Here is a 25,172-nt window from a genome sequence, read left to right as displayed (position 1 = left end):
GAGTCAGAAGGGAATGGGAGTGAGATCCTGAGTTAGGCCATCTAGATCAATGATTTCTTTTGAAGATAAATACACCATAAATAAAAAGCAGAGAAACCCCAAAGCCTCAAAAGATAGAAGTGTTAAGAGGTTAGATGAGCTGGAATGACAAGTTGTGAATTGCCTTCCCCGAAATGACAAAAACAAAAACAACAAAAAAAATCTCCAACATTCTGCCAGATTTTTCCTCCGCCACCACCCAACGTCCACTACCGGGAAAGGACGTGCACGTCTCTTTGCTCAAAGAGCTGCCACCCCAGAAGTGGCTCTGGCCTCTTTGTTACCACTTTTAAGAAATAAATTCCTTGCCTGGAGAAACTAGATGTGGAGGTAGTTCAGCCTCCCACCTCTGTTTTCCCTCGCGGGAATCTGGTTCTCGCTCCTCCTCGTCTCACCCGTGCGGGCGGCCGAGCACTTCCAGGACCGCTACATTCAACTCACTGGGTGGGACAGTCACCTGCGGGGCGGGGTGCTGTCACCGCTTTCTCATTCCTCCTTCCTTCTCTTTCCCAGCAGCCAGGCCTAACTTCCTGTGACAGGAAAACCCTCCGTAGCCACCAGAAGCCTCCTGGAGCGTTCGGCCGCTCTTCCCAAAATGCGCCTCAAGCGCTCGAGTCTCTGGACTCGGAGAAACTCTTGCCGCCTAGTTCTTTATTGGCCTTCCCTCTACTCGCACCTCAGCACCATATCACACTCTCCCGAAAGTAAGGGTTTCCAGGTTTTCAAAAGCCTTTGATTTCCATATCGCCGCTACCGGGACGAGGAAATCACTTCCGGGTTTATGCGCCTTGCAGCGTCGCGGTTGGCGACGGAAAAGCTTCCGGGTCGACGGGTTAGCTGCTGCCGTTCCTGCTGCTTCCCGCTGGGGCTGCGGGCTGTCTGGTGCTGGTGGTGCCGGCGGCTCGAGGACGGCGGTGGCAGCAGCCGGCACGCTAGCGGCTGAGCCGGAGGCGGGGGTGGGGAGGAGGGCGGCCCAGGCTGCGTGCGCGCGTGCAAGGCTGGAGCATGAGCCGGACTTGACCGCGAGGCGGAGGCAAAAGCCACCGCCCCCTCTTCCCCTCTCTTGAGTGAGGCGGCGAGGCGGCCAGAGAGGGATGGGGGGCGCCCGCCCAGTCTGAGCCTCGTCGCGGGTGCCTCCGTCTCACGCAGCGTTCCTCGCGGGCCTCTAGTGCGCACCCTCGGCCCCAGCAGCCTCTGCCCGGCGCACTCCGGCCGGCGAGGAGGGGGCACCCGCCTGGGTGGGTGGGGCGGGAGGGTACCTGAGGTCACCTGCTCGGCGCGAGAGGCTGAGGCGGCCACGGCGTTGGCAGAACTGCAGAGCTTCGGGGTCCACCTGACCCTTATCCTCAGCCCGGGAAGTAACCGTAAGTCTCAGCTTCACCATACGAATGTGTTTGAGATTATCTCAACCCTTTTTGGGCTCTGAGTTCGGCGCTGCCTAGTCCACGCCCTCCCGGGTCTCTTACAAATGTGTCTCCTTCCTCTTGTGGAGGATTGTACCTCTGCCTGTCCCCATCCTTGAATAGGCAACAGCCTCTGTTGGTCCCATGGGGCTTTTCTCCCAGTGAATTTGCAAGTCTCCGTGGCACGTCCCATCCTCGTCCAGATGCAGTTCCTTGTCCCTCTGTCCTCAAAGATCTGTGTTCTCCCCCTTTTTCTATCTGTATCCCAGACCTCGCAGCCTCCCCCGCCCATCCTTTAAGACGTGGAAAGCCACGGGTTGGGCAAATCTCGTGAGCTAGAGGGTCTTGAGTGGATGGGTGAAAGTGCTCTGTAGGGTTGTGATGGGTGGGGATAGGTGCAGATAGCTCTATTGGACCTTTATTTTTGCAGCGTCTGCCACCAAAACAAAAGGATGGGTCTCTCCTGGACCTTCATTCCTCACCGTAACTGTGTATAGGCCCTTTTCTGTGCATTACTGTTTGAGTCGCAGGAGATTGGAACTACAGCTGTAATTAAGCATCTCCTAAGGAGGTTTTAAGAATTAGTCTCAAAAGTTCTATTCACACGGAATTTGCATATTAAACAATCTTGTATTGGAATGAAGACCCTTTCCAGAAGAGCTTTGCTAGTAGATCTAAGAAATGAACGTAAAAACAAAAGTCTGATGTTTCAAATATGTTTTTTCATGTCTTTAAGTAATTTTTAGTGTTTTGGATTTACATTTAGTTCTTAATTTATGAAGTATGTGTTTGTGTTTGTTGAAATAAATTTTCTATTGGAAAGTTTTGCATTGTCAGTGATTAAAAAAAGTGATTTTTAAAGATCATGTCAGATTGTATTGGTAAGATATTATTTTAAGTCCTTAATTCCAGAGAGACCCATTTTTACTGATTTGGATCAGCCACCTACAGATATTACACATTTTGGCCCCTATGACCTTACTGCTTCTTAGTTAAAAAATAAACGAAATGTTTATTTCCAGATTTCCAGCTAAGCATTTTTTCTCTTCAAAATTTAGTTTGCTTTCTAAACTGCCACTGCAGAACTTTCCAGAAATTAGATTAAAAAATAATTGTAATATTGTCCGTGGCCTTCATGCTTTTGACACTTTACAGGGCACTGCAGGAAGCAAATAATAATTTAAGAATAATTTTTCTCTGCATGTTGCAGGTTCCTTGTTACTATTCTGTAAACTGTTCTGTAATGTAAACTGGTAGCTTTGTCATTTTTTTTTTCCTGAAGACATAGTCATTTTGTTAGGAAAGGTAGATGTGTTTAATGATGATTTTTATTGTTGTTTTCAAAACCTTCTTCCAGCAATTGATTTTGGATTATTATTTGATTTGTAACTTCACATTGTTCACAGATTTTAGTTTGAAGTAGGCTCAGGAGATGTAGCTCTAGCTGTCTGTCTAGAAGTTTACTTTACTGGCTTGTTTCAGAATCAAGCACTGAGTGTATTATTAAAGACGTGATTTGCTTTGCATAAAATTGATCTGTTTCCAAATAAAAGTGAGGTGATGGGCCATAACTTAGAAAAGCCTTTTTTTAAAAAAAAAGTCTATTGATCCCTATTATCTTTGGAAATAGAGTGGGGAAGATAGGACTGTATTTTCGTATTATACTTTTCTCCTTGCCAGCTGCACTGAGAATTTAGAGTTTTCAGTATGAAAATGTTGCAAAACCATGCAGATTGTGCCATAAGGATGAGCTCTAACAGGTGGCTGCTGAGACAAGGGAGAAAAGTTCGTTAGCTACTCTTTTGTATTCCGGTAGCACTGCTCATTTTTGAGAGTTGATTTTCAAGATGAACTTGTGAAAGTGAAATATGTATATTTACAATGTACTTGTAAGTAAAAGTTCCGAGGTAATTTTTCTGTATAAACAGATGGAAAAACTTGAATTAAGCTTATCTGATTCTCCTTGAATGGAATTTAGAAAATATTCCTCAGTGCCTTGGGTGCTTTTTCACTCTTTGAGGATGGATACAACAGTTATTTAGATGAAATTTAAAAATACTTTTCTTTTTTTTATTTATTTTTATTAAAAAAAATTTTTTTAATGTTTACTATTTTTGTGAGGGAGACAGAGAGAGCAAGCAGGGAAGGGGCAGAGAGGGAGACACAGAATTGGAAGCAGGCTCCAGGCTCTGAGCTCGCGGCATAGAGCCCAATGCGGGGCTTGAACTCACAGACGGTGAGTTCATGACCTGAGCTGTAGTCGGCTGCCCAACCGACTGAGCAAACTAGGCGCCCCTAAAAATACTTTTCTATAATATTAGACTTCATATGTGACACATTTGCCAAAACAGACTTGAGAGTGACTCTGTTATTATTTAAAAGGCCAGTCAGAGGAGTGTCTATGCATGGTTCTAAAAATGTTTCTCTATTTTCTTTACTTTCTCAAAGTGACTTGCTTAGGGAATAGTAATTCTTGGACTGTAAGCTTATTTTTCAGACCATCTCAGGCTACCTCTTTTTTTCTTTTACAGATAACTTCCTTTCATATTCACTTCATGTCAGTAAACCTTTATTGAATGCCTACTATGTGTGCCAGGCACTATGTTAGATTCTGGGACTACAAGTTTAAGTAAGAATTCCTTTCCTTATCGAATTTGTCAGTCTAGATTCTATCCATCTGCCTTTATAGACATCTCTAATAGGTTTTGAAGTCACTTCACCATATTTCAGGGTTGTTTCACATCATTTCTATGAGAATAAACACATTTAATGCCATTTACTGAGTGCTTGACTCACACTAGCCACAATGCTAAATGCTTTTTATACATAATTTCATTCAATTCGTATAATAGTCATAAGAAGTGTTTTATCTCCATTTAAAAACCATACAGATTCTGATTTATAGTAATACTGAATGTTGTTTTACTTGTAATATGCTAGATTCCTCCATCAGGAAAAGAAGTTGTCATATAGATATAGCAATTTTTAATTCTCTAATGCTTTGAATAGAAAAATTCTCATTTCATAAGGTATTAATATCTTTTATTTTCTAAAGCAGATGAGTTATGTACTATAAATATAATTTTCAGTAGTTATTGAAACCTTCGAAAAGATAATTTGGAAGTTCATTATGGTTAATTGTATTATAGATCTTCAGGTACATAACTTGTTTTTTCTTCTAGTTTAGCAATGGGAACAACAGCTTATAAAATGTACCAAAAAAATTCTCCAGGAAAGATAGGATGTTGAGCTATATGAAATCTATTCAGCTTTTTAAGTTTTGAGTTTAACTTTGACAACTGTCTGATGTCTTGAAGGTTTGAATACATTTCAGTGAAAATGTATTCCTTCAGGTTTAAAAATCTTTAAATATATATGGTTTATCCTAATGATTTAATATAGTTCTATCAAATCATTTTCCAAAGTCTCACTTTTTTTTAATGTTTATTTATTTATTTTGAGAAATGAGAAATGGGCCAGAGAGAGAGGGAGAAAGAGAATACCAAGCAAGTTCTGTATGGTCAGTGCAGAGCCCAACACGGGACACGGGGCTCAGTCTCTTGAATTGTGAGACCGTGTGACCTGAGCTGAAATCAAGAATCTGATGCTTAACCTACTGAGCCACCAAGACTTTCCTAACATTAAAAAAAAGGGTTTTTTTTTTTTTAATGTTTTTATTTTTGTGAGAGAAAGAGCGTGCACACAAGCAGGGAGGGGCAGAGAGAGAGAGAGAGATGTAGAGGATCTGAAGCAGTTTCTGTGCTGGCAGCACAGAGCCTGATGCAGGGCTCAAACTCATCAACCATGAGATCATGACCTGAGCTGAAGTCAGATGCTTAATCAGCTGAGCCACCCACACATCCCACCCTCACATTTTTTTTTTTTTAAAGATGATCTTCCACTGTCCATTGTTTTCTCCAAAAACCTCACTTCTATTCTAAATATTTTATTCTGTTTTTGTTTGTATGTTTGGTTTGGTTTTTTACCATAAACTCCCAACAGTTTGCCATTCTTTAAGTTAAGGCCTTTGCTACTGGTTACACATTCTTCTGTTTTTAGGACTATAGAGCAGATAATCCTCCTTCAAGTTCCTAAGAAAGATAATCCTTGCTGTTTTCCTGTTCTCAGACGTATTTTCACTTGACAGACAGTTTTTCCCTTTCTGTGTAGCAGAATTCTTGTTACTCAGGTCACTGTTTTCTGATTAGAACAATGTTGAGAATTCCTGTTCCAGTATATAATAGTGACTAAATTATAAATGCATTAGGTGTTAGGACCATAAAGATGAGTAAGTCAAGATTCCTTTCCTCATTGAACTGTAAAATGCCTGTTGAAAATCCACGAAGAGAGGAAACTTCATTTAAAAACTCAATGATGCTCTTTTCCAAATAAGCCTAAAAACATTGTCCTCCTTCTTAACCTATCCCCTCAGAGTATTATAAAGGAAAGTATGTAAATAAACATATTAGGCCAGGGTTTTTATTCTGTTTTCTGGCCTCTGGCAGAAAAAAGTGATTTACAGAAAAGGTAACTTTCTCTGACTTGCAGAAAGATGCCAGAAGATAGCAAAGAACTCCTGTATTCCCTTCCCTCAGATTTCACCATTGTTAATATTTTACTGCATTTCTTTTATTGCCAGTCCTCTGTTTCCATACATAATGCTACATACGTGTGTATATATGTGTGTAAAAAAAAAAAAATATATATATATATATTTATCCGGTATTAGTCTTTTTCTAAACATTTTGGAGCAAGCAGCAGATATGGTGTCCCAGTACCTGTAAACACTATAGTGTCTATTTTTCAAAAACAAGTTACTCTGTTATATAACCAACATATAACCCTCTAAACCAGAAAATAAGCATTGGTACAACACTATCATCTAGTGCAAAGAACCAATTTATATTTCATTGGCAATCCGAGCAATATCTCATTTTTTTCTGGTCCAGGATTCTGTTCAGGAATACATTTTACATTTAGTTGTCATGTTTCTTCAGACTTCTTCAGCCTCATTTTTCCCTGTCTTTCCTGTCCTTGACAGTTTTAGGAAGCACAGGCCCTACATTCTGTATGACCCTCAGCCTAGGTTCGTGTAATATTTCCTCATGACTCCAATCAGTTCATGCATTCCTGGCCAGGAATACCACAGAAATAGGTCTGTCCCCTTCTTAGTGCATTGCATCCAGAGGCATATGATGTCAAACCTTGCCACTGTTGGTGATTAAAACCTTGATCATATTGAAATCCTTTTGCATTTGATCAGTATTTGTGGAGAGGTATTCCAAAATTATGCCAGCATCTTGTTTCTCATCAGACATCTGTACTACTAGCCTTAATGTGGGTATCAGTGAAGGCTCTCACCTTAATTAACCACTTACATGATGATTGCCAAATGAAATTCCTCTATTTCTATTATTCCTTCTACTTGTATTAGTTGGTATTTTTTTGTAAGGTGGAACGTTCCTTTCTCCCCCATTTGTGTATTAAATCAGTAAGGACTCATGGATTTCAATTTTATTTAATTTGTTGTGATTTGTTACTATTATTGCTTACTTTGCTGTTTAAATTATTCCTGACTTAACCCATGGGAGCCCCTTCAAGCTGGCTTATTTGCCTATTTATCATTCTCCCATCTCATTCATTCTGCATTTCTGGCAGAACATGCTGTTCCTTGTTCATTCTGTACTTTGCCTGGTCTAGCCCTGGAATCAGCCATATCTCCAAGGAGCCCTGTTTGGTCTTTGTCATTGTTGTTTGTTTTTGTAAAAGATGGTATTTAAAAACAAAGATTTAGGGGCTTAGGGGCACGTGGGTGGCTCAGTCGGTTAAGCGTCTGACTTCAGCTCAGGTCATGATCTCACAGTCCGTGAGTTCGAGCCCCGTTTCAGGCTCTGTGCTGACAGCTCAGAGCCTGGAGCCTGCTTCGAATTCTGTGTCTCCCTCTCTCTCTGCCCCTCCCCTGCTCATACTCTGTCTCTCTCTGTCTCAAAAATAAATAAAAACATTAAAGAAAATTAAAAAAAAAAAGATTTAGGGGCTTAGTGTGCTCTTGCTTTCTGGGGTGTCATTACTTATAGGTACTAGGAAATGTGTGACTACGCAAGTATGGTTTGCATACATGCACACATATGTAATACACACATATATATCCATAATTTTTTCTGTATCTAGGTGTATATTTTATAAAACCATAAGTTCGTCCCTGTACTTCCAATTCCAGTCTAATACTCCAGGATTTTTTCACACCTTCTTTCTTTCCATGTTTATAAATGCCTTCTCGGGGCGCCTGGGTGGCTCAGTTGGTTAAGCGGCTGACTTCGGCTCAGGTCATGATCTCATGGTCCGTGAGTTCGAGCCCCGCGTCGGGCTCTGTGCTGGCAGCTCAGAGCCTGGAGCCTGCTTCTGTTTCTGTGTCTCCTTCTCTCTCTGCCCCTCCCCCATTCGCGCTCTCTCTCTCTGCTTTTCAAAAATGAATAAATGTTAAAAAAATAAGTAAATAAATAAATACATGTCTTCTCTGGCAGTAAGAAACTTGGCTTCACATTAGCTTCAATATAGTTATCATTTGCCCAGTTGTTTGACTTGCTCAGTATGTTACCATTCTCCCTGCCATGTAGATCATCTTCTACCACCCTCCATCATTGACCACTGGGCCTGCTGGCCTGTGCTTTTTTCGTGGATCTGCAACCACTAACTGGGCCCACAATTCTGTGCAGCTCCATGTCTCCATACAACACCCATTTTATCCTTGCCTCCAGCCTGTTGACTCACACCTCTGCTGGCCTTCCTAACATGCCCTCAGTGCCCTTTATCTTCAGGCAGCATGCAGACTACTTTGCATGGCCCAGTTTTTCATTTGTTAATTTTTAAGTATATTTCCAGGATATCTGAACATACATATATATCATGAAATATATATATATAGTTTTCCCACATAGAAATGATAACATACTGGGGCGCCTGGGTGGCACAGTCGGTTAAGCGTCCGACTTCAGCCAGGTCACGATCTTGCGGTCCGTGGGTTCGAGCCCCGCGTCGGGCTCTGGGCTGATGGCTCAGAGCCTGGAGCCTGTTTCTGATTCTGTGTCTCCCTCTCTCTCTGCCCCTCCCCCGTTCATGCTCTGTCTCTCTCTGTCCCAAAAATAAATAAACGTTGAAAAAAAAAAAAATTAAAAAAAAAAAAAAAGAAATGATAACATACTATATTAAATGTTCTATACTTTGTTTTTAACTATTATATGGTATTCCATTGTGTGTGTGTACATCCAGACACACACGCGCACGCACGCACACTCACACACACACACACACACACACACACACCCCTACCTACCTATGGCACAATGATTAATGACCATAAATTCCTTCCATCCTGGCATGCATTCCCCTTTGCATTGTGGCTTTGCTGCTTCTCCTGTCTGGAAGCAGAATCTGTTTCTCCATCTCTTGAGTCTTGCTGACCTTGTGATTTGCTTTGAACGATGAATATGGTGGAAGTGATGTGTAAGAGCTGGAGCTTAGTTCTTAGGAGGCCTTCAAGAGATGATTTCCTGCAGCTGCCATATAAGGAAGCTGGGCTAGCCTACAGGAGGATGAGAGGACTCTTGGAAGAGAACCTAGACTCCCTAGTGGACAGCATTACCAGCAAACATGAAAGTGGACTCTCTTGGATCTGCTTGCTCAGCTGACAGTTTAGCTGAATGCACTCAGAGAAGAACCCACAGAAGACCCAGAGGTGAAACCAGCAAAAAAAAAAAAAAAAAAAACAACAACAACAAAAAACTGCCCAGCCAAACTACATAATTGTGAGATAAAACATAATTGTTTTGAGGCATTAAGTTTAAGGTGTAGTAATAGATGTCTGAAACCATATCTGTGTTCATTTTGGACATCTAGGTTGTCTCTAGTCTTCTATTATGAACAGTATTGCAGTGAGTATCTTATACCTAGTACGTGTCATTTTAATTTTAACAAATAATGCCAAGGGTGCCTGACTGGTGTAGTCAGTAGAGCATGTAGCTCTTGATCTTGGGATTGTAAGTTCAAGCCCCATGTTGGGTGTAGAGATTGCTTAAATAAATAAACAAGAAAGAAAGAAAGGAAGGAACAGGAAGGGAGGGAAAGAGAGAGAGAGAAAAGGAAAGTCAGATTATTTTTCAGTAATGTTGATGCAGTTCTTATTGCCATCATTAATGACTGAGAGTATTTCCCCTACAAACTAAACATTGCTGATTTTTGTTTTTGGCAATAAAATTAGTAAAAAAAAAAAAAGTTTCTTGTGGTACTTAATTCTGTATTTGATTAACTATTTGTGAAGCTGACCATCCTTTGTTCTATTTGTCAGTCCTTCTGATTTTTCAGTTCTATGAATTCCTTATTCATATCTTTACTCATTTTTTCCTATTGGATTTTTTTCTTACCAATTTTTTTGTTTTCTTTGATATGTTATGAATGTAATCCTTTAGCTTTGTTTGCAAATATGTTTTGTCAGTCTGTCTTTTGTTTTTAGTCTTAGTTTATGGCATCATTTGCCATACATTTGTTTTTTTGTATTTCATATAATCATTGGTGTCTGTCTTTTTCCTCTATGGCTTCTGCTGTTCCTGTCTTGAGACTATCTCTCTCCTATCCTAGGTAATTTAAGCTTTTTCCTAAATTAAATTTTCTCCTAACTTTATATTGTCTTACCTATCAATTAAGAATCATGTTCAGTTGCTCTAAAAATCTTATAAAAAGAGTGTTATAAATAAATTAGGGGTATCATTTTCCTTAAGTAATGAGAAATTAGAAACAGGCCGTCCAGAGCTGTTATGGTGGTTCCATAATGCTATCAGGAATTCAGGCTCATTTGTCTTTCTGGTTCAGTCATCTGTAGCAGGTGCATGTCAACTTTTGGTCCCAGGATGGCATTCCAGGCTGGGAAGCAACTTTTTTGTGTTTCTTCTCTTATCATTCATTGCTCTGCTTATTTTTACTGAGGATCAAATCCAGTTTGGTGACTATAATTTCTGGGGATGAGGCCAGCACAAAGCAGGTCCCCTGATAATAACAAGTTCTTGTGAAATATTTTCTCTGTTCTTTGAAAGTAATAATGCTCATTTTGTCTTCTGTGTCATAATAAATGTATGTACAGAATAAGGCACCAGAATCTTTTTCTTTAACCTACTAGGCAGCTATGGTTTTTTCCCCCCAAAATTATTTATAGACAGACAGGGAAATAAACATGATTATATTATCAAATTGGAAACTAATGATTTTGAGAATATTGGACTTTATCATTATGTTCAATAAATAATATTAATTAAAGGTGTTTTATGTGTCAGTAACTATGATAGTGCATATAAAATTCAGTACAGTGGGACCCTTGTCCCCAAAAAGTTTACAGATAATTGGAGAAGCAGAATAAACGTTTCTAGTATTAGTAGATACTAGATAGTAGATAGTAGATACATTTCTAGTACATATTCAGTATTAGATGGTAAGTTGGGTGTATTATCAATTTAGGGAGGCAGGACATCTAACTATGTTAGTTAAGAGTTGAGGAACTGTGGCTTTTGAGACCTGAATGACTGGTAGAAGTTAGCCTATTAAAGAGGAGCATGTTAGGGTCATGGGAAGAACATTCCAGGAGCTTCAGTAATTCAGAAGTGGGCCTGAGTTATAAGAGATAGGGTAGGATGAGATAAATTCTGTTTTGGGCAGAGACTTTCCCTTAATTCCTTAAAGGCTATGAGCCTTGGGAAAGTTTTAAAATGGAATTGGACAAAATCAGATTTGTCTTTTGATAAAGGTAAGCTAGTTGTAGTTAAGGGGGAGGGTGCTTTAGGGAGTGGAATCTGGAAGCAAGGGCACTTATTAGGAGTTTTATCTGATATATTAAAATCTATTCCATATTAGGGCTATCTGGCTGGCTCCATCAGTAGAACATGTAATTCTCAGCGTCGTGAGTTTGAGCCCCATGTTGGGCAGTGAGCTTACTATAAAAAATAATAATAAAATCTATTCCATATTAGTTAAATATCTGTTGAACACTTATGTGGATATGATGTGAGTGATACAGAGATATATAAAATGTACTTCCTGTTCTCAAGATGTTTATATTTTAAAATAACTAAAAACTTAAATATATCAACAATGTAAGGCAGAATACTAATATTATGGCTTCTGTCCTTTAAAATGAGGGCAACTAAGGACTAGAAATAAAACGTGAACCCAGTAGATCTTCATGGCTCCAAAGCTCATATTCTTTCCACGTGGAAGACTGTGCTACCTTCCACAACACTTATTTCCCCTTAACTTATTTATCAGAATGTTGCTTGTAAGTTACCGCAGAACCCTTGTGAAATAAGATTAGAGTACAATTAAAATGGTTTTCAGCTTGGGGCGCCTGGGTGGCCCAGTTGGTTAAGGGTCCATCTATTGATTTCGGCTCAGGTCATGATCTCATAGTTTGTGAGTTACAGCCCCGCCGTCAGGCTCCTCAATGGCAGTGCAGAGCCTGTTTAGGATTCTCTCTCTCCCTCTCTCTGCCCTTCCCCAGTTCATGCACTCTCTGTGTATCTCAAAATAAATAAATAAAACTTTAAACAAATTTTTTTTTAATTTTATTTAAATTTTATTTTTTTTAAATCTACATCCAAATTAGCATATGGTGCAACAATGATTTCAGGAGTAGATTCCTTAGTGCCCCTTACCCGTTTAGCCCATCCCCTCTCCCACAACCCCTCCAGTAACCCTCTGTTTGTTCTCCATATTAAGAGTCTCTTATGTTTTGTCCCCCTTCTTGTTTTTATATTATTTTTGTTTCTTTTCCCTTATGTTCATCTGTTTCATCTCTTAAACAAAGTTTTTAAAATAAATTTAAAAAATCGTTTTCAGCTTGGGGCACAGAGTATCAAAGGAGCTACACTCTAGTTTTCTCCAGGCAGTCTTCTGTGTTGAATGGGGTATAACCAGGAAGGTAAGTGTTGGTCAGAAAAATTGCCACATTACCTGAATGAAATAGTTGCTGTAAACAGTCTTGAGATTCATTTCTGGGAAATTTAGTATTGAACTGATAGGACAGTGGAGGACAAGATTCTGGTGCGTGCGGCATGCCACCTCACTAGATAGCTGCAGAGTGTTCCTATTAATGTTAAGGGTCGTTTTCTCCAGTTAGTATATAGAGCACAAAATGAGAAAAAGGCATCACTATTGCAAGGAAATAAAGCAGTGATGGGTTTCTTTGTTTCAAGTTTATTTATTTATTTTGAGAGAGAGAGCAATGTGCGCAAGCCGGGAGGGGCAAAGAGGGAAGGGGAGTAGAAAAATCCCAAGCAGGCCCTTGCTGTCGCTGTCAGCATGGAGCCCGATTCAGGGCTGGAATTCACAAACCTTGAGATCATGACCTGAGCCAAAACCCAAGAGTTGGATGCTTAACCAGCTTAATCAGCCAGGTGCCCCATCAATGATGGTTTTTGATGATGTATTTATTTGTATTTCCAGAGAACAGTTGGAAAAGTAAAGATTATCTTGCATTTCTTTCAGTCTTTCTAATGCCTTACTTTATTTAAATCTGTTAGAGGAGCTATTTTGACTCAGTCCAGGTAGAGATGACTGGAGACGATAATTTTATCCTTTGGTGTCTGTCCACCTCTGTTAGGATGTACTTGCCATGTAATGTCTGTAGGCCCCAATTTTCTTACTTGTAAGTTGATACACTTGGATAAATACAGTTGATACTTGAATAACATGGATCTGAACACAGGCCCACTTATATGTGGATTTTTGGGATAAATACAGTAAAGTTCTATAAATGTGTTTTTCTTATGATTTTCTTAATAGCATTCTCTTTTCTCTAGCTTACTGTATGGCAAGAATACATTATATAATACACATAATGTATGAAATATGTGTTAATCAGGGTGCCTGGGTGGCTCAGTCTGTTAAGCATTGGACTTCAGCTCAGGTCATGATCTCACGGTTCGTGAGTTCAAGCCTCGCTTTTGGGCTCTCTGCTGTCAGCGCAAAGCCTGCTTCAGATCCTGTGTCCCCCCGTCTCTCTTTGCCCCTCCCCTGCTCTCTCTCTCAAAAAAAAAATAAACACTTAAAAAATATATTATTTTTAAAAATATGTGTTAATCAACTTTATATTGAGGCTTTCAGTCAACAGAAGGTTATTAGTAGTTATGTTTTGGGGGAGTCAAAAGTTATATGTGGATTTTTGACTGTAGGGTCAGCACCCCAACTTCCATGTTGCTTAAGGGTCAACTGTAATCTTAGAGTATTTCTTGCTCTGAAATGTGACTTGACATGACATCCACAGAATTACTTTAAAATGATATTCTGGGGGCGCCTGGGTGGCGCAGTCGGTTAAGCGTCCGACTTCAGCCAGGTCACGATCTCGCGGTCCGTGAGTTCGAGCCCCGCGTCAGGCTCTGGGCTGATGGCTCAGAGCCTGGAGCCTGTTTCCGATTCTGTGTCTCCCTCTCTCTCTGCCCCTTCCCCGTTCATGCTCTGTCTCTCTCTGTCCCAAAAATAAATAAACGTTGAAAAAAAAATTTTTTTGAAAAAAAAAAAATGATATTCTGATTGAAAAAAAATTACCTTTTCTATAGAGTAAGGAGGACTAGGAAGGAAAGATAGAAGTTGTACTGAGAACTTGGTATCCTAGGATGGAGAAAAACAAATTCAGAGGGAGGTGTTACTTCTGATTTTTTAACTATTCACAATCTTTGAATGTGGCTTAAATGCCAGATTCATGCAGTGAAAGTGCAAAGTAGTAAGATTCTTATGCTCAAGGATTATAGCCTAGCAGCCTTTTCAATTGATATTCATTGAGAGAGTTGATCCCTAATGTTCTGAGCTAGAAGTTCACAAAGTTTAAAATGTTTTGGGATCACTGGGAGGGTTTGTTAATGCACACACAGATCGCTGGCCCCACCCCCAAAGTTTCTGATTCAGTCAATTTGGGGTGGAACCTGAGAGTTTTCACTTCCAGTAATGTCTCAGGGGCTGCTGATGTTCCTGGCATCTATTGTATGAAATTAATTTATGTCTCTCTTAGGCCCTTAAAATAGTACTAGTTGTATAGAAGCAGTGGAAGAATTTTAAAAACTGTTCCCTCAAATCATTTTTCTGTGTCCAGAGCTCTTTATTTTTTTAATGTTTATTTATTTTTGAGAGAGAAAGAGAGAGCAGGGAGGGGCAGAGAGAGAGGAAGACACAGACTCCCGAGCAGGCACAAAGCCCAACATGGGGCTCGAACTCAATGAACCATGAACATGACCTGAGTCAAAATCAGGAGTCGGACGCTTAACCAACAAAGCCACACAGGCGCCCTGTCTCCAAAGTTCTTTAGATGAGGAACTCAGATGGGATAGATAAAATGAAGGAAATTTACTATAATTCCAAATCTTACCTTATAAGAGAAGGTAAACACATAGCTGTATGGACATAAGATTAATAGGTGCAGGAAGGATCGGAGTGGGAAAAAACAGGTTTCAAGTCCATTTACTTAGGAACTTCTCTTATCCACCTGCTATTTAGAATATGATTTAAAGAGACCTCTCTTCATTTGGAATTTTGTGCCCTAAAACCTAGGTCATATCAACCACATGTCAAGGACCAGTTTTAAATAGAGTATGTACCATAATAGTGTGCCAATGCATAAGCTAAAAGTCATATAGCCTAAAGGTCTGAATGATTCCTTTCACTACCTTCCTTTTTCATACCTGTTACTCCTTGATGTTGTTTGTTTTCTCCCTAATTGGATTTCTGGCTTCTATTTTTGAATCATTTTTAACATGTATATACTAAATAACTTATAAGTCATTAGTTTCTATTAGATTGGCAGGAGAAAAATCTCAGTATTTTAAAGTTGGGAAAATATGTATAGAAAATGTCAGTGGGTTTATATTTAATATTAAATTACTTACACAAATAGTATACAATCTATGCATTGTTAACTTCCAAACTGTGTCTTTAGCCCAGACCTCTCTCCTGAGGTTCACATTTGTATATCCTCTTGCCTACCTGACATCTTGTAGGCCTCTCAAATGTAGTATGCTCAATTTTAAGCAGATTCCCCACCTTCCCACTCACATTTTCACCTCCTGCAATCATCCCTTCTCAGTAGTGGTAATTCCAGCCTTCTAGGTGTTCAGGCCAAGAACCGTGGAGTCATTCTTATCTTCCTCTTCTCCCTCACTCCTACTTCCCATCTGTCAGCAAATTCCATCCTTACCTTCAGAGTACATCCAAAATCTGATCAAATATTCACACCACCTCCACTGCTACCTCCCAGGTCCAAGCTACCATCAACTTTTACTTGGATTACTGCAGCTACTTCCTAAGTAGTCTCCCTGCTTCTAGCATTGCTGCCTCTCCCCTTAGTCTTGTAGATAGCCAGCCAGGGTGATCCTGTTAAATCTAAGTCTTTCATTCTTCTCCTAAAAACCCTCTAGTGGTTTTTCTTTTCTTTTTTCTTTTTACTTAGCAGTTTACGATGACCCTTTAAGACCCTCAAAAGTCTGTCTGCCCTATTACTTTTCTTGACTTCATATCCTACTCCTTTCTTCCTCAGTGTACACTACAATAATACTGGCCTCTTTTCTGTTCCTTGAATGTATTGAGCACGCTCCTTTCACTGCCTGTTTCCTCTGCCTGGAATATTATAATTGGAATTAATAAAATATTACCTATTTTACTCAAATGTTACATTCCCTAATCGTCCTTTGAATAATCACAGCATCCCAAAACCCCATCCCCTTCTTGGCTTTGTTGTTGTTGTTGTTGTTGTTGTTATTGTTGTTGTTGTTATTAAAATAACATCTTACACGAATATGTTGTAAACTCCATGGGGACAGGGATTTTAGTTTATTTTGTTTTGTTGTATTTCCCTACTTGTCTGGCAAATGGTAGGTGCTCAGTAAATATCTGTGGCATGAATTACGATTTTATCTGCCTGAGGAGTATGCCTTTCCTTTGAAAAATGCACCTGATAATCATGTACTTCTAGCATAGACTACCAATCATTGACTTCCAATACTTATTATTCGGCTTGTCCCATTTCTAAAAATGACATATCCTATGCTTCTCTTGTTCAATTTGAAATTACTGTTTGTTTTTTATTGCAACATACAATTTGCATAAATTGTAGTTCCTAAATTCATGTATTATCTTGGGAAATAATTAAGCATTCTTTAATCCTTTGTAAAGTATATGAATTATTCATTGTTCTTGGATATGGTGTTTCTTAACAGTCATAGTGGTATTTTGGTATGCATCTTGCTTTTACATGACTATCATGATTTATAACTGTATACCATAGCTTCTTTCGTATTATTTAAGAAAGGTCAATACCTGTTCCCTTGTAAATCTGGATTGAGAATACTTGGTCCTTTTTTGATTTTTGAGAGAGTTTTGTAGGTCTTAATGTTGTTTGTGTAGCCAGTGCTTAATCACTATTGGATCTGTTAGGTCCCACAGACATACTTCGTTCTCTTACTCATTTTCTCGTGGCTCAAAAAGACTTGAATTTTTAAAAAAAAATTTTTTTTTTCAACGTTTATTTATTTTTGGGACAGAGAGAGACAGAGCATGAACGGGGGAGGGGCAGAGAGAGAGGGAGACACAGAATCGGAAACAGGCTCCAGGCTCTGAGCCATCAGCCCAGAGCCTGACGCGGGGCTCGAACTCACAGACCGCGAGATTGTGACCTGGCTGAAGTCGGACGCTTAACCGACTGTGCCACCCAGGCGCCCCAAAAAGACTTGAATTTTATGTACCTGCTATGGAGGTCATACATGTTAGATTTTTCATTTCAGGTATTGTGCCTTATTATCAGGTCATGTTTTGAATCATGTCCTCTAACTTTTCAGTCTGAAAGGGTCATTGAAGCACTTATGTTCATTCAGTTTTCCATTTCTTCAGGATGCAGGAAAGCATGGCTCAAATCTCAATTATTCATGTCTTTTTTAGGTGTTAAATTCTTTTAGGTGTTAAAGACTGTTATATTCTTATGTCCTTCATTATTTCATTAAGATATGTGGAATATAAAATGAATTAGAAAACATTAAGTCAAATACATAGGACTCAGTTTCTTATTTTCTGATGTTGGAGAGTTTCCAGTCTCAGACTGGGGCTGTGATTTGGACAGCAGGAACAAACATGAGGAAGCCCTTAGCCTTAATTATATTTCATTGCTATGGCAATAGAATGTGATAGAATCTTAATGCTAAGATTCACTATCAGTAGTAAAAATATATAAAGTATAAATGAATTCTTTCAGATGCAAACCAATACTTGAATGTTAACATGTAGTCGCTGGAGCTTTTCTAAAAACAGATATTGCTACTTGGCTTAAGACATTCTTTGGGGGAAAAAAAGCATAGGTTCAAAGATACACATAAGTTTTCTTATTATAGTGGATACGTTAGAACCTGCTTAATGTAAAGTTATAGAGAGGAGACTAATGGTAAAACCTAAATATAAAAGAAAAAAATTGCAACTTCATTATACAGCACAATCCAGTTCTTCACTTAAAAGAAGGCTCTCTCACTGGGTGTTGTATGGAAACCAATTTGACAATAAATTTCATATATTAAAAAAAAAAAAGAAGGCTCTCTCTATATAAAAGACATGCCAATGTGTTAATAGTCATTATTATAGGGTTTGAGGATTATAGTGATCTTTTTATTTTATTCTTTATATTTTTCTATATACGTTCCAATTTTATACTCTGTATAACCTTATTAAGTGTTCTTATTTTATTTTTAAACATGACTTTTAGAGAGCATGTGAGCAGCAGGGGAGGGAGAAAGAGAGAGAATCTCAAGCAGGCTACGTGCTCAACATGAAGCCCCGCATGGAGCTCAATACCATGACCCTGGGATCATGACCTGAGCCGAATTCAAGAATCAAATGCTTAAACACTGAGCTACCCAGGCACCCTTTTTATTAATTATTTTTAAAAGAAGGAAAAAGGTTTTTGGAACTAGATACAGCTATGTGATTCTAGGCAAGTTACTAATAACAGTGACGATGACTACATTATATTGATTACCTACTATTTGGCAAATATTGAATGTATTTTATATATTTCGTTACCCTATTTTATAATTGCCCAGCAACAGAGGCTTAATTATTTACTTTTACATATTAGGAAAAAGTCTCAAAACTTTTAAGTGGCTTGTACGCTAGTAAATGTTACAGCTAGGATTAATACTGCAGTTTGCAGAATTTTCTGTTTATACCATAAGGCCATTCCAAAATAATTTAACTCCCAAAGTTTGTGTTTCTTTACTGTAAAATGTCGGTGGTGGAATTGTTGTGCATATTAAATGGCACAAGGAACATAAAGCATAGGACAAGTTTTTTTCCCATGAGTTTTTTTTTTAGATTTTTTTTTTTTTTAGATTTATTTTTAATGTTTTTTATTTATTTTTGAGAAAGAATGTGCAAGCAGGTGGGGGCAGAGAGGGAGTGACAGAATCAGAAGCAGGCCTCTACACTTACAGCAGCAAGCTCAATGTGGGCCTTGAACTCATGAACTATGAGATCATGACCTGAGCCAAAGTCGGTGCTCAACCAGCTGAGCCATCCAGGCGCCGCTTCATGAGATCTTGTTATAGTTACAGCCTTCTGGCTTTTTTTTTTTTTTTTATTTCAAATATATACATATATATATATATATATATATATATTTTAATGTTTATTCTTGAGACAGAGAGCATGAACAGGGGAGGGGCAGAGAGAGGGAGACACAGAATCCAAAACAGGCTCCACACAGAGCCTGGGCTTGAACTCACGAACTGTGAGATCGTGACCTGAGCTGAAGTCGGACACCCAACCAACTGAGCCACCCAGGCACCCCAGATTCTGCACATGTATTATTCAAACTGTTGTTGAATATTTCCATTGACAACATTATCTGAAATTTACTATAATAGTAAACCTGTAAATTGCATTTCTTTAAAGAACAAAATCAGTTGATTGGCATTTCACTTTTTATAGTTTTTATGTTTATATAGTGCATTTTTGCAGTCATTTTTGGAAGTTTCATTTTCATGAGAATCAATGATACTTTGTTAAAAGGACCAAAGCTTATGTTTCTCAGCTTCCTTAAAAGATGTTTTAAGAAACTTAGTATTTTGTTAAATTTGCAAGGGCTTCTATTCCTCCCCTGAGCTCTGGACTAGTTGAGAGGTCAAAACAGTAAGCATATCCAGTTTTTTTTTCCTCTCCAGATATGCTAAAATCCCTGAGGTAGATAAGGGTCAAGAATATTATACCATTTGGGCTCCTTGCAAATGGAGGAAATCATTAGGAATGGGGGAAAGTGTTACTGTCAACGTCTTTTTCAAGTTTCATACTTTTGTTTAGAAGTTAGTGTAAAAGGCTGCTGAAACACCTAAGTATGGTGAATTGAGTCTAGCTGATGATAACTATTATAGGCAATATAATGTGTAGGTAGGTAGGTAGGTAAATATACATTGCTTACTTTGATGTTCAGAGTACACTGTTGCTTATGGGTACATGAAACACCACCTTCCAGAAAGTCCAGGACAACTATGATATCAATTATTACATTTGGGCTGTATATTTTTCTATTCAAGTTTCTTAATTTTGGATTTGGAAAATATGGACACTCTTCTCTATGGGAAATGGAAAGAAATAGGAAACTATATTTAACTATAAGTTTACATTTTGCCTGGTTAAAAAACATTCCATTATACAGTGATCATGTAGACTTTTTGGTATATTTGAGCTATTACATAGTTTTCTATTACATGATTAACCACCATTTATTTTTCTGTTCTCCTACTGATAAATAACAAGATTATTCCAGTTTTAAAAAACCAACTTCAAAGTGATTGTTCTTTTTCTTTTTTTAATGTGTATTTATTTTTGAGGGGGGGGGCGGATAGAGGATCCAAAGTGGGCTGTGCACTGACAGAAGCGGGCCCAGCGTGGGGCTCAAACCCATGAACTGGAAACCATGACCTGAGCCAAAGTCGGACACTCAACCGACCGAGCCACCTAGGTGCCCCTCAAAGTAGTTTTTCTGAAAGAGAGGAAGGGAAAGAATTGTGGCAGAAGGAAAATCTAATTATATGTTACATCTTTGAAAAATAAAGAGATTTGAAACAATTACAGAGGAAAAGACAGTGACATTCTGGACATGAAGTAAATTAACATTAACAATGTCTTAAGATATCTTTGTTTACCCTGCAGTTATAAAGATGCGCCTCCATATTTTCTTTTGAAAGCATTATTATGGGATGCCTGGGTGGTTCAGTTAGTTGAGCGTCCTACTCTTGATTTTAGCTCAGGTCATGATCCCAGGGTAATGGGATCAAGTCCTTTGTTGGGCTCTGCGCTGAGCATGGAGCCTGCTTAAGATTCTCTCTCTCTCTCTCTCTCTCTCTCTCTCTCTCTCTTCCTCCCTCCCTCCCTCTCTCCCTCCCCCCCCCCCGCCCCTTTTTCCCCTGAGCATGCTTGTGCGCATGCTCTCTCTCTCTCTAAGAAAAGAGAAGAAAGAAAAAGCATTGTTGGTTTTACCTTCCCCAGTTTAGATAGAATTTTACTTTTGTGTAGAGCTGTAGGTAGGGTTCAAGATTCTTTTTTTTCCATGTGGATACAGATGACCAAGCGTTTGTTGAGAAGAACATTCTTTAAAGAAGGAGATTTTTTAATGATGGAAAATAATAGAACATGTTTGCTTGTTGAAAGGTGATCTAGGCCTAGATCATTTTCTATATTCTAGGGAACTGATGGCATAGGAATGGGATAAGGTAAATAAATGAAAGGACATAGTTTCTGAAGAGGAAAGAAACATTTTTGCAAAGGAAGGGATCCATAGCATATTTGTCTTTGCTTTGAAAGGGATGCACTTTCATTCTAAGAAGAGAAAAATGAATGCAAATGCAAGTTGGTTTATAAGCTTGGCTATGAGAAGACCATGGAATTCTCTGTGTGGTCTGCTCTGTTCATGAAATAAGGGTAGGTCTTGAGAAGGTAGGTATAGGAGGGAAGGGCTGTGGAGGATTGAGGAGAAATGATAAAGTGTGAATGCCCAGTTCATTCATGTTCTTTCTTTCTCATACCTTCAGATTCTCTGAGAGAGAATTTGATTGGTTAAGTTAGTCACTATCCAGTATAGAGCCCCTTTTTTGGGGTAAAACCCTGGAATTAAACCTTGTAATAGGTGACTAACTTGCCTAAAAGGTTCATTTTGGATCAGATGTCCATCCTTAGTCTAAGTAGCTATGGGCCAGTGGTAATGCAGGGAACACATGATATAAAACATGGCAACTTACACATGTCTGTCTTTTGTTTAAAAGGAAACACTTCTTTCTTGGTTCCTCCAACAAAAGTCGTAGAATTAAGTCAGTGGTCCAGTTTGGATGACATGAACCAATCGCTGTGGTTAGGTGAATAGAAAACCGATTAGCCAAATTTGTGCCTTAACCCCTACCCCCTGGTGGAGCCAGCCCCATCAAAACCATTTCTTGACTGTGATGGAAGGGGGTTTCTCCGGAAAAATTGGATTGCTTTTACCAGAAAAGGAAGGAGCAGCTGTTAGGGAGATAAAAATATATTGGAATATAATGGAGAAAAGCATTCCTTGACCCTTTATCTTCAAAGGAGTATGATAGTCTCTTTTATAAAATCAGTGAATTAAAAACTGAAGCAATTATGTTTTAAAAGGTTTTAATCTTATTTTAGAATTTGTCTTTACTGTTAGTGTCTTTTGACTTCAAAACAAAACAAAACAAAAAAACAATGGACTATAGGTATTTCCTTTCAGCTTGCATTTCTTCTTTCTTTACCAGTTTGCAGTAAGGTATTTGGGAGAGGGTATTACTCCAAAGTATAAATTATTCATCACAAGAAGATAACTTTTGCAGACCTGGCAATGGACCACGCAGTGTTTGCCAGACTTTTCTTAAAATGTTTGACTTTAAACACAAAGAACATTGGAAATGGTTATCTTTCATCTTAAAATTGAAATACAATACCATTGCCTGTAAGATAGCTTCACTTTCTTCTGAAATCTCTTTCAGAATAGCATGTTTTTCAGATTGAATCAGTAGGATAGCATTGAAGGACAGGAAAATAATAAAATGTCCCCAGATTCTAAACTAGTTTTCTTAGGTTGAGGGCTATAGCTGTTTAGCAATAGAAGAGTTTGGCTTTCATCAGGTAAATCTGTGATCCTGGAATGATTTTTCATATAAAAAAGGGAAGTAGAACCAGATAGAAAAACAAATGTTTTTGTATTGTGATTTACTCCTTAAGAGAAAGGAAGTAGAGCTAACCACATAGAAAAGTTCTTTTGTTATTTTGTGCTTTGCTCAACACATAGTGATTGCTCAGTAACAGCATCTGAATTTGTGAAGAATGGCTGAATATGTGATTTTTTTTTTTAATTCTTTTCCTATCAAGATTTTATTTGATGGGATCCTGTAGTCCTAGTATGGACAAGAATATTTCTAACTTTACATAAACCTAAGGCAACTAGATTCATTGATACTTCCAAGGAGTTAGCCAGCATCGCCCAAAGTATATTGGTTAATCAGCATCGTAATCTCTTCCTTTCCCACAACTGAAAGCATTCCACTATCTTTCTTGCCTAACTACAATTTCCACTCTTAACTGTGAATAGTGAGCTAAAAAGACATTTGAGGAACATGTGTACCATGATAGAGGCTGAAACAAACAAATAAAAAGAATAGAGAAGTCCATATGACTTTTCCATAATTTGGAGAACAGAAGAAATCTTTTACATTTAATTTTAAATTTTATAGTAATACTGACTTTTTTGGGTATACAGTTCTAACGTTATATAGATTGGTGTGACCACCATCATAATCAGGATGCAGAACAGTTCTGTCACCCCCAAAAAACTCCTTTGTCCTGTCCCTTTATAGTCTTACCCTCTTTCACCCATAGCCCCTGGCTGTTACTGATCTGTTGCCCGTAACTATAGTTTGGTCTTTTCGAGAGTGTTGTATAAATGGAGTCATACTGTATGTAATCCTTTTAGCCTGGCTTCTTAAACTCAGCAGAATGCCTTTGAGAGTCTTCCACTTTGGCATTTTGTTTGTTGGATAGGTGATTTGTTAATATTTTTTCCCATTCTGCAGTTTGTGTTTTCAGTCTCTTAGCAGCTGTCTTTGCATATCAAGGGTTTTTAATTATTTATTTATTTATTTATTTATTTTTTATATATGAAATTTATTGTCAAATTGGTTTCCATACAACACCCAGTGCTCATCCCAAAAGGTGCCCTCCTCAATACCCATCACCCACCCTCTCCTCCCCCATGGGTTCCTGTTAAGTTTCTCAGGATCCACATAAGAGTGAAACCATATGGTATCTGTCTTTCTCTGTATGGCTTATTTCACTTAGCATCACACTCTCCAGTTCCATCCACGTTGCGACAAAAGGCCATATTTCATTTTTTCTCATCGCCACGTAGTATTCCATAGTGTATATAAACCACAATTTCTTTATCCATTCATCAGTTGATGGACATTTAGGCTCTTTCCATAATTTGGCTATTGTTGAGAGTGCTGCTATGAACATTGGGGTACAAGTGCCCCTATGCATCAGTACTCCTGTGTCCCTTGGATAAATTCCTAGCAGTGCTATTGCTGGGTCATAGGGTAGGTCTATTTTTAATTTTCTGAGGAACCTCCACACTGCTTTCCAGAGCGGCTGCACCAATTTGCATTGCCACCAACAGTGCAAGAGGGTTCCCGTTTCTCCACATCCTCTCCAGCATCTATAGTCTCCTGATTTGTTCATTTTGGCCACTCTGACTGGCGTGAGGTGATACCTGAGTGTGGTTTTGATTTGTATTTCCCTGATAAGGAGCGACGCTGAACATCTTTTCATGTGCCTGTTGGCCATCCGGATGTCTTCTTTAGAGAAGTGTCTATTCATGTTTTCTGCCCATTTCTTCACTGGGTTATTTGCTTTTCGGGTGTGGAGTTTGGTGAGCTCTTTATAGATTCTGGATACTAGCCCTTTGTCCGATATGTCATTTGCAAAGATCTTTTCCCATTCCGTTGGTTGCCTTTTCGTTTTGTTGGTTGTTTCCTTTGCTGTGCAGAAGCTTTTTATCTTCATAAGGTCCCAGTAATTCACTTTTGCTTTTAATTCCCTTGCCTTTGGGGATGTGTCGAGTAAGAGATTGCTACGGCTGAGGTCAGAGAGGTCTTTTCCTTTCTCCTCTAAGGTTTTGATGGTTTCCTGTCTCACATTCAGGTCCTTGATCCATTTTGAGTTTATTTTTGTGAATGGTGTGAGAAAGTGGTCTAGTTTCAACCTTCTGCATGTTGCTGTCCAGTTCTCCCAGCACCATTTGTTAAAGAGACTGTCTTTTTTCCATTGGATGTTCTTTCCTGCTTTGTCAAAGATGAGTTGGCCATACGTTTGTGGGTCTAGTTCTGGGGTTTCTGTTCTATTCCATTGGTCTATGTGTCTGTTTTTGTGCCAACTCTGTTCAGTTTCATACCTTCCAGTGGCCTCAACTGTTGACTCCCAAACCTAATATTTCAGCCTCAGATTCTCTTCTGAACTCTGGATCTTAATTTCCAATTTCTTGTTGCTCTAGCTCCACCTAAATGGCCTACAAAAAGAACGTCTATTTCATCACAGCTGGAAACCGAATTTGTTTACTTGCTCAATTCTATCCTTCCACTTGTATTCTGTTTGGTTAGTGGCACCATCAAATTGCAG

At 38.8% G+C, this 25,172-nt stretch overlaps 2 protein-coding genes across 6 annotated transcripts in view; one reads left to right on the top strand and one right to left on the bottom strand.

Annotated features, from left to right (window-relative positions):
- Nucleotides 1–840, bottom strand: part of KRIT1 (KRIT1 ankyrin repeat containing) — a 42,411-nt gene extending 41,571 nt beyond the window's left edge. The window contains exon 1 of one of the 3 annotated variants that reach the window (XM_040472705.1): nucleotides 387–840. The gene's annotated coding sequence lies outside the window, so the exon portion shown is untranslated. Of the gene's footprint in view, nucleotides 1–348 lie in introns of all 3 variants that reach the window. The other 2 variants (XM_040472706.1, XM_040472704.1) reach the window with 2 other exon arrangements.
- A 76-nt stretch (nucleotides 841–916) lies between these two features.
- Nucleotides 917–25,172, top strand: part of ANKIB1 (ankyrin repeat and IBR domain containing 1) — a 156,107-nt gene continuing 131,851 nt past the window's right edge. The window contains exon 1 of one of the 3 annotated variants that reach the window (XM_040472703.1): nucleotides 917–1,403. The gene's annotated coding sequence lies outside the window, so the exon portion shown is untranslated. Of the gene's footprint in view, nucleotides 1,404–4,052; nucleotides 4,072–25,172 lie in introns of those variants that run through there. The other 2 variants (XM_040472700.1, XM_040472702.1) reach the window with 2 other exon arrangements.

Source organism: Herpailurus yagouaroundi, unplaced genomic scaffold (assembly GCF_014898765.1).
Source record: "Herpailurus yagouaroundi ecotype Mexico unplaced genomic scaffold, PumYag 100, whole genome shotgun sequence".
NCBI lineage: Eukaryota > Metazoa > Chordata > Mammalia > Carnivora > Felidae > Herpailurus > Herpailurus yagouaroundi.
Note: the sequence above shows the minus strand (reverse complement) of the source record. Positions and strands in the feature narration are given on the sequence as shown.